Below are 10,012 nucleotides of genomic sequence, written 5' to 3' on the forward strand. Positions count from 1 at the left end.
CAACCTAATGAACAATAAATCTCGATAGAACCCACAGAGAACATGAAAACCCACATAAAACTCTTGACATTACTCTTGAGCCGGCAATCCGCCAGCTCCCAGGCCCGCATTCGGTAATTCAATATGTCTGTGAGCAGAATCGAAGCAGTAGAGTTTCCTCCCCAACGTGGTCGATTTTCCGGGGCGGAAATAGTGCCAGCAGCAAACGGAAGCGCCGAAGGAACGTGCCGAAGTTTGATTTTGCTTCTGCGTGATATTGCGTGCCGTCGCCGTCGACTCTGGTCCCCTTGACGGGGCCGAAAAGAAAGAAACCCGTGTGCTAGTACGCATGTACAAGGAGGAAAACCTAAGTTCCCCCCTCTGAACCGGGTTCAGGAAATAACCGAGGCGTGACAGTTTTGCTGACGGGGAGCGAATCTAATGAGCAAAATTTTGAGCATCTTCCCCCGCCGTGTGTATCTCGTCGAGAAATTTGGCAAAAAAGCGGAAATGTGGATCTCCCCCATTTGAGATTACCATCCGAATGGGCGCTTCAAGAAAAGCCCCTCAATGGAATAATTCTTCTTGCTACAGAGGTCCCACAAATATTCGTGCCACGAAACCCCAAGGAAGGCTTTTTAGTATCGCTGCTTCTACGTGATGACGGATCGCAATCAGCGCCGAACAAAACGAAACGGATCACTGTCATGTGATTAGCGTCGGATAAGCGTGACAAGCCGACCGACGCCTCTTCTTTGCTGAGCCAGCATCCCCAGCAAGGGTAGGAGATTTGGTCCGAAAAATTGGGGAAAGAAAAAAAAGGCGTACGAAGAAGAAGAACGCATCCGAAAGCAAAAGGCAAGGCTTTGTAATGGCTTGCGCCAGCAATTACCTGGAATCGATTATGGTTGTTTGACAGCTCGCGCCTAACGCGTTTGACAAGTGAGCTTTTTTGTTGTTGAGTTTCGGCCGTTGTGCATTGTTTATTATTGTGATCTCATCCTGGACGCCGACTCGCGCACCGTGGCGCTGTACACGATGTCTAGGCTGGACAGCAATGCTTTTTTTCCAAGGAAACTCACACCACCAAAGTGACGCATTTCGGCGATTTAATTCGTAGCGGAATCATTTTTGTTCCTTTTTCTCGAGAAAAAATAACCAAAGGTGATGAATAAATTGATTTGGCCGCCGGTCAGCCGCCATTTAGCCAGCCGTCACACTGGCATTAACAACAGCCTAATAAATCATAGCCGGGCCACCGACGCAGGCACGAGCCACGAGGCGTAGACAGTGGAAATTGATGAATAATTACTTAATTACCGCAACCCTATACCGTAGAGGAGAAAAGTACCTCCTTCCCCCGGTCAATGTAAGTCCACAGTTTCCCGAACGACCCTGCATCTTCCACCTTCCGGGAGGTCACCATCTTTGGTTTTCTACCGTTGAAGTTGTTCTGTGGAAACTCATGCCGAAGCGATTCCGAAGAAATCCTTTCGGGTCCGCGCGCCTCGGACATGAGGTTAGGGTTACCGTTCGAGCGCCATTTCTGCTGACTAATCGTCACTTCGGTACCATTTTCTTGCTGCACGCTGTCCTCTCGAGGTCCCGCGATGGTCCGGGGACGTCGGAAAACGGGCCCACCCAAGTGATGGCCGTTGCGTTTATGACGGACGTTGTTCGTTGGCTGGCGCATTCCCCGCATTCGACAACGTGTCTGCATGACGACGCCATTCCTTCTCGCACACCTCGAAGACAGCGAGTTCGAAAAGATTGACAGGACATCTTCTTCCCCTGGTGCGTCGTCCATCCTATCGCTCCGTTGCGCTTGATATTGTTCGAACTCTTGTTCTTTTTGTTTACGTGCGGATAGCTTTTCAACGAGCTCATTCTTCTGAGAACCAAATGCTGGACAAAGCACGAAAACGTGGTACACGGCGAAAGGTGTTACAACACGCAGCGTGTTTGTTGTAGGCTGTCGATGTCGGTTGTTTCGCGACTGATGATTGCATGCAAAACGTCAACACGACTCGTCGAATTGGCGGTTGGTTCGTTCGATTATCGATGGATTAAAATGACTGAAATAACATTCACGCTCTTGAACGGTAAACCTGCCAAATACCCCCACCGGGCGAGCAAAGTCCTTTACAAGCTTAACTTGAAAAACACAAAATTCCCGCCGACTTTTCTTTCGCCATCAGCCTCGGGCAAATGTAAAGGATGTAAATCAAAATCTTGTAAGTGATGTACCAAAACTCCAGGAGTTGCCGGTTCGAAGCAAAAGGGTTCCCATGGGCAACAGTCCGGGCCCTCCGGTGCGAGCGTTTGCTCGGGGATTAGCCGATTTTAATGCGCCTATTTGTTTCGACACCGCAGTAGGCCGCGGTGGAGTGCCGGCGGGCATCGATTTCCCCCTTTCGGGCTGGGCTCGATGGGAACCGCTTGCCGGCTTTTCCTTGTTTCGAACCTTTTTTCCACGCGGAATTAAACGATTACCGTTCGGTTGCCAATGGTGTCGAGCGCAGATTAGTGCTTTGATTGGAATAGGTTCGGATGAGGTAAGTGGTGAGTTTGTTTTCTAACCGATAATTACAAAACACAGACCCAACAAAGTGGTTTAACTGTGGCACTGATTTAATAACTATACGAAATCTGACATAGTATTTTAAATAATTATTAAATGAAGAAGTTATTGACAAAATGTTAGGGTAAGGTTCCGTAGCTCAGCTAGTAGAGTCGTTCTTCTTATAATCTTAGCGCCGTAGGTTTCAATCTCGTTCTCATCTATCAATCTTTCTCATTAAGGCGCTTCACTGCTGCAATATGTTCACAGTATTTTTTTTCCAATCTCAAATCGACCGTAACGAAATTTGTTATGCAATTTATGGTACTTCTACCTTTGATTCCAATCCCTTCAGATGTGCACCTTTATAAAACCAGTTTACCAGCGGCTCAGTTGAACCTAACGATCCGATAATTGACAGTTATGGTAATTACAACGAAAACTAACCGATGCCACCCGCTATGATTTGCCAGAAAGTGGCCATTTCAAGAGGGTCGTCACCGGTCGGTGCCACCTTCGCCCTTCAACCAAACGAGGGGGCAAAACTGATAACAATAATAACACATCTTTAACATACCAACCAATGGCCGGCGGCGGTCCGTTTCCTCCCCCTCTGGTACCCGTTAATCCGAACATATGAAACAAATTATCGACCATAGACGGAACGACGAAGCGCCTCCAACGTTTGCGGACTCCTGTGGAACTCCCTCTTGGGTTTACTTCGTACGCCGGTGGACGAACGATGGCGACGTCAGTGCGCGGGTTGGGAAGGGCGTCGCTAAGGGGACGCATTTTCGACCGAATTTCGCTAAATTCCGTTCCCCTTCGTTCGCATCTCGATGACGTGGAACGAGCGCTGGTGCCCTGAAACCCTCAGCGCTCGCGCGTTTTCAGACATCTCTCTCCATCTCGTCGTATCCGACTCGCTCCATCTCGCTCCGCGCCCTACTTGAATCAAATAATCCTCCGATCCAGGACCTGTGACGCCAATTTAATAAAGTGATTTCGGAACGAGTTCTCCGGGTGCTTTTCCGGGGTTTCCGGCAAAGGACCGGGAATCGAGCCAAACCTTCTCCCCGTGCTGGCCGAGGCGCGCGCGGTCGGCTTCCGGTTACGCGTGCGACGATTTTCCCGAGCGCGGGCTTCGATTTTCCAATAACAAGCGATTAAGTCAACGCCAACCCGGTTGGATACGAACCTTCGTGGATCGTGAATGCATTCCGGGGTTGTTAGATTATATTGTTTTTTCTCTCTCTCCTTTCTTCACCGAACAGTGATGCCATCCCGCAAGCCGGGTGTTATGCTACCTGGCAATAAATTAAATAAATCAAATTGTTCTTCGCCGTCTCCTTGCGAGACTTTCGTCTTTCGCGGGTGAAAATGGAAAATGTACCTGGCCACTCAAGTTTCCTACCATGGTCGTATGGCCACGGCCTTTAGCTAGACTTGATGAAAAGCGGATTAAAGGAAGAAAGGTACCGAGGAAAATTCAGATCCGTCCTGCAGCGTACCTGCCTGCGTGATTTTTCCTTCCATTTTTCCCACCCAAAAAGCGAATGGGCTAGGGATTAACCTGACTTTTGAAATAGTCTGCACGTGCCGCACGGTTTAACTGTGAACTGTGGGACGGCATTCACCAGCTTTTCCAAACGCCCACATTTCACCACCACCATCCGGCCAGGGGAAAGGATTTTCCCTCGATCAACCTCTGGACACGTCGTTGTCACGTCGATTGCGCCACGTGCCATGGCACGGTGTGCCCACGCCGACGGAAGCAAATGTCATATTTTTGGGAAAACAAATTATGATTTCCTAATTGTTTTCCGATGAGCGAGTCGCGCCGAGAGGGTCATGTTTGCCGTGGGCTTCTGTGTGTCCGCACCGGGTTTTTTGTTCCAACGCGACAGTGGAAACAAACGAAAGCCACGCTCGGGGCAGGGTGGTTTCCGGAGGTTGATTATTAAAAAATAATTGCTTCCCAAGTGCAGCATGCGTCAAGAGCGAGTTGGTTGGTGGTGTACCGATGGAAGGTGGAAATCAGGGGAAACACACACACGAACGCGGACACACTATTAATTGACATGGTGCCATGGTTTTCGCGTCCGTCATCACGCCGGAAGCGTGTCACACACCGTTGGAATCATCACGACACCTCCGCGGGGATGAAAATCAGCATGTGAATTATCATCCGAATAAAAGAGACTATTTTCTGGTGGAAATTGCACGTTTTCCAACAACAGTCAGAGATCGTGTCACAATGAACAGTAAAACAAACCGCCGGCAAAAGCACCTCGATTGCCAACTCACTATTTTGAATATGATTGTTGGGATTCTCATTTCATCTTGATTTTTAACATATCATATAGGATCAACAAATAGGTCAACATAAACCTAACATCATACAACAGTAATTAAGAGACATTACTCCTCTTTTTCCCTTCCTTCCATTTATTGTTTATTCATTATTTCGTTCGAATTCTCTTAATTCCTTTGCCTAATTTTTATTTGCAGTTTTTACATTAATAATCTTTTCCTCCTCCAAAGTTCGCTTCTGCCGTTTTAAAGGTGTTATCAAATTTATTCAATTTATAATTTAAAATATTTCCAACACATAGACTTATTCTTTCTTTAGCATGAAGAGGACTTCCAATCATTTTATTTGGATAAAACAGCGTTTAATGTTTGTTTAATCATTTAGAGTTGTAGAATCTGCCGGCTAGCCACATGCCTTTTGTTTGAGAAAGCAAAACAACAACAGTTCCACGAACGAACGGTGATTGCAGGTTCAGAGGCTTCCTCTCGGGCGGTTCAGTTCCCCCGGTAGTAAAGGGGAAAAGGGAAAACTAAGAAAGCCGTTCCACCGCCGTCGCCAGCCCACTCGACCTATGTGGAGACTGACGAGTGGAGTCTACTTAGAAAACCATCGAAATTAATTTACACACAAATTCATCAATTCATCATCGGGTTCCCGTTGTCTCGAAGACGCAGCTCAAGATTCTCCCGACTATCCCGACGATGCTGTGGGGAGCTTTAAGAAAAAAAGAACTAGAAAAAGTCCCACCAAAATGTCGAACGAAACGATCAAGATGGAAGGCTGGAAAAATAACAACAACAAGAGGCCGTAGCACGAATATGAAACAACAGGACGGGTGAGAGGGGAGAAAAAAAAATACAGAGCCTCAGAAATTCCCTTAACTGACCCTGTCTGCTTTGCATACGGAGCATAAACATTCAAGAACCGACTCCACTCCTCCGGACCACGTTCATCTCAGCCGACTCGGGGAGCATGGACGCGCCGAATGCTAGAAATGTACACTTCTTACGTAACAATTGAAGTGTTTTGCTAACTAACCTGCGCACGTAAACTGGCCCCAAGCCGGGAACCCGCTGGGCCTGGGTTCGTCCCGAACACCAGCTGCCTCGCGTTGGTTGGCAGACTCACTCCGCAATGGCCAAGATGAGTTTGATTTCCACTGTGACTGTATGTTTTAGGAAATTCAAATTCACTTCAACGGAGAAGCAGAAGAGGAAAACAGAACTTTTGGCTTCCTCGCCCCCTTTGTCCTAGCACCGGTCGGTGCTAATGAGCACAAGCTGGCCAACGGAAGCCTTCTCGACGTCCCATGTAGTCCCCCCCAGAGTATGACCTCGTCGCTGCGCAACGCTAATCGTTCAAGAGCCCGCTCCGGTCCGGTTCAAAACCGAACCCCGAACCCCGGGGAGGAACTTCCAGTCCGAGCTCCATTGATCCGTGGAGCATCTTTTCTTTTCTTCCTATTTTCAACAAAACAGTTTGGTTTTGCTTTTGTGAAACCTAGCTATGACGCTGCCCGAGATTGCGAGATAAATATATTCCGCACTTGAAGTTGGCAGTCGAAGCCACGAGTTTGGTGGAGGCTTCGAGGACATTTTTCCACAACGGACCTGTTCATAGATCAATATTGTTTTGTTGAAATTATTTGCAAAACAGTTCATGATCTACCTTTTATTGCTGAATATGTTTGAGTAAAAGAGACTGACTACCGTTCAACCATTCAGAAGGTCAAAAATAATTTATTCATTTGCACATCTAGCGTTAATTAACATAAACATTATACTTATTCATATTCGTGTTTTTCAACGAGCGTCAAATAGTTATCAATTCACTAATTAATCACCGGGGGTGTTGATTTTGCATTCATCAAGACGCCATTTTCATTGCAACAGCTCTGTTATCCGTCTTTCAAGCGTTGCATTTTAGATATGCATAAAACACTTCATTCATCAGTGGCATCCTGCTTGACTTTCACCCAGTTTTCCAAGCTGGTCGATGGACTCAATGCCAGTCAACAACGTTAGGCTGCTTTACATTGACCTTATATTTATTCTGAGACGATCTTCCCACAATAAATAGTTATTTCTTGTGTAGATTTGAATGCTTACTCGGACTGACTAGAAAAATTTATGCTAAATTGACGTGTATATATTATATTTTGTTCACATAGAATGTTGTGATGCTCCGATCAAATGAGAATATTCAAATGGATAATAAAGCATTGCAAAGATTAGCTATTCATATTTCTTCACTTTTTTCTATCAAAACCATCTTTTACATCACCATTAATGATAGTCTTCATTTTGTTGAAACGTGAAAAATCCTATATTTCATTTCAAACAACCCTCGCCTAATGAAAACCCCCTAATGGCGTAGTAATTTCCTATTTTGGGTCGAATTTCATCGAAAACTCTCCGCCACGGTGGGCACCGGTTTGTGAAGCCACAACGTACCCAACGAACGAAATTCACCATCATCGACTTCCAGAATCGAGAGAACGCACGCAAGGCAGGTGGAAAATGGAACCCGGCCAAAGCAATAAAGCGTTGCCCGGATTTTGGGGATTCAAGAGAAAAAAAGGGACATACACACACACACCATAGCCGCAGCCGGTGGATTAGGGGCAGAAATTAGTAGTCGAACCGGAATTGCCATTGAACGGTTTCGAGTGAATCCCATTTCACAAACCGCTTTCCCAACGCAAACCGCCCTCGAAGTCCACGAGCCAGACTTCGATTGTGATGATGGTGGTATCGATATCGATCGTTGAGCCTTGTAACGCCGGCTCGTTCAACCGTTCGATGTCTGATGCTGGCTTTCGGCATGCACAAGGATATTCATTTACGTCGTTCACCCACCGATTGTGTGTCTCATGACGGTCCGTGTACGGTTTCGAGTGCCTTCTGGTCGAAGCTAATCCAATACGAGCCGAAATACCGCACCCGGATATTGCAATGTGCAGGTTTAATGTAAGTTAAAACGGACAGCACTCTATTTGGCCATCAATCGATGAAATCGGGATTCAGTATTCTGTTCATTACATTAGTCTTATTAGTCAATAACTTAGATAAAACCAGTAGCTCTAAATAACAAACAAATGAGTATGTGAGTTAAAATATTGGCAACAAAAAAAAGGTTATGCCAGTCGTTAACCACAAACCTCTTGCAATATTTACGCAAACTTCCACAGCAGTGAAAGGACCAATTTCAAGCATTCCATATCCTAAATTACTATCATAAAACACTTCGGCTGTGTATGTGCGTTGGGCGTTTGGGGATTTTGAAATGTGACCGATGAAAACTGGAAAAAAGACTCCTAACGAAGGTTTAACCATAAAACCGTACCAGCGCTACCTCCGGAGCTCCGGTGGACCGGAAACGTTCGCATGCTTGGATGGGAAGCTGTAAGGGAAAAAGGGAACCCCGAATCCTGTGCTCGTGTCTGGTGCTGACAGGTTTTTCCACTGACCAACGATTTCCCACTTTTTTTTCAGGAGTAAATGACTCGAATGGCTGGTCGTTTCTCGATTTTTGGCTCGAGGAAAGGGAAAACAGACTAGGATGAGTCCATCGGAGAGTGGCAGAGCCTTGGAAAAGCACCTTACCGAAGGAAAACCAATTTTACCGCCCATAAACGTATGTGGTGGTGTTTATAAGGTTGGCAGTCGCAGACAACGAATAAACAAAATAAACCAACAAAAAGTTGATAAGTTTTATGCCTTTGGAGTGTGTTTCGATAAAATAATACGCTTGCGAAGTTAGGCAAAATTTCGAAACAATTTTCCTCTCGATGTAACATAAAATCGGGCCATTAAATTTACTTGATGATTGAATTAAACACTATCCTATCGGTACAATACAACCACACGTCCTTGCCGTTGGCCAAACGATGGACGAAGAAAACATTCACACTGGACACTCCGGGCATCTGTTGTGGATGTGGCGTGAAATGGAATGTCATCACACACACGTTCGCTGTGAAAAATTGAACAAACGGTACGTTGGGTGCAGCGCTGTCCAGGGATGGTAAGCCGTCACGGTGCCTTCCTGTCCCCGGGAAAGAAAGGACTTATTCAGCAGCCAAACACATTAGGCATACACGTTCAAGGCAGCAGCATAGCATTGTGGCACGTGGCACCGAGCCGTATCGGTTTCGTACCATCGGTGAAAAATCGTGCTCTGTCGCGTTGATGCAACCTGCAACCACCATTGGAGGTGTCAAGTGTCGTGCTTCCGGTGAAGGGAAGTGTAGTTCCGTTCGGTGCCATTGAAATGCAAAAATTCTCGAACAAAAACGGATGAAAATGAAGATGGGTGAGGACATTTAAATGTTGATTTATCATGGAAATATAATTTAATAGTTTAAAAATCTATAAGCTTCAAAGTCAAATATTGCAAATATTTTTTCCTTTCCACATCTCTTGTTAGACTTCAAATATTTTTTGTGTTAGAACTTACATATAAAATACAAAAACCTACTCATCTTTATTGTTAACTGAAGACATAACCTCATAGAACGCCTTGAAAAATCCATACCGCACTCATGCGGGTGTAAATCAACCGGAAAAATCTCTTGATCTTGCACGTGCCAAGCAATAAAACCGATCTTCAAAAGAATATGGTACATTCTTCATAGTTAAAATTTTCATAAAAAGAAAACCCTCTTGCCAGAAGGTGTCGCTTTACACTTCGGGGAAGTGAATAATAGAAAATGCTGGCGATTGAAATGAAAGAAAGCGATTAAACTTCGGTCCACGCGAAAATGTTGTGTTTTTGGGGCTCGCATTTTCTACTGAAAATATTTAAACACAACTAAATTTCCCGGGTGATTTCAAAGGCAAGCTTTTTTGCTAAGAAATTTTATCACCAGCACCTTTACAACGTCGCACATGAATTAAAACATTAAAGAGTAAAACTAGAATTTGAAACCCGCTTTACAACCTCCTCGCAAAAGGCTGTGTTTTTATTTATCTTCCATTACTTCTGCTTCAACACGGACGTCAACGCGTAAGTTTTTCGGCAGCAAATTTGTCCTTTGAAAATTTCCTGCTTTCGTATCTCCTTTTGCTTTGGTCTTTCTCACCCGCAAAGCAGAGAAAACAAATTAACACTGGGCAGGACCAGCCTTTGCTTGGAAAGGATTTGATGGTGGTAAGGAA

Source organism: Anopheles coustani, chromosome 3 (genome assembly GCF_943734705.1).
Source record: "Anopheles coustani chromosome 3, idAnoCousDA_361_x.2, whole genome shotgun sequence".
NCBI classification, from domain to species: domain Eukaryota; kingdom Metazoa; phylum Arthropoda; class Insecta; order Diptera; family Culicidae; genus Anopheles; species Anopheles coustani.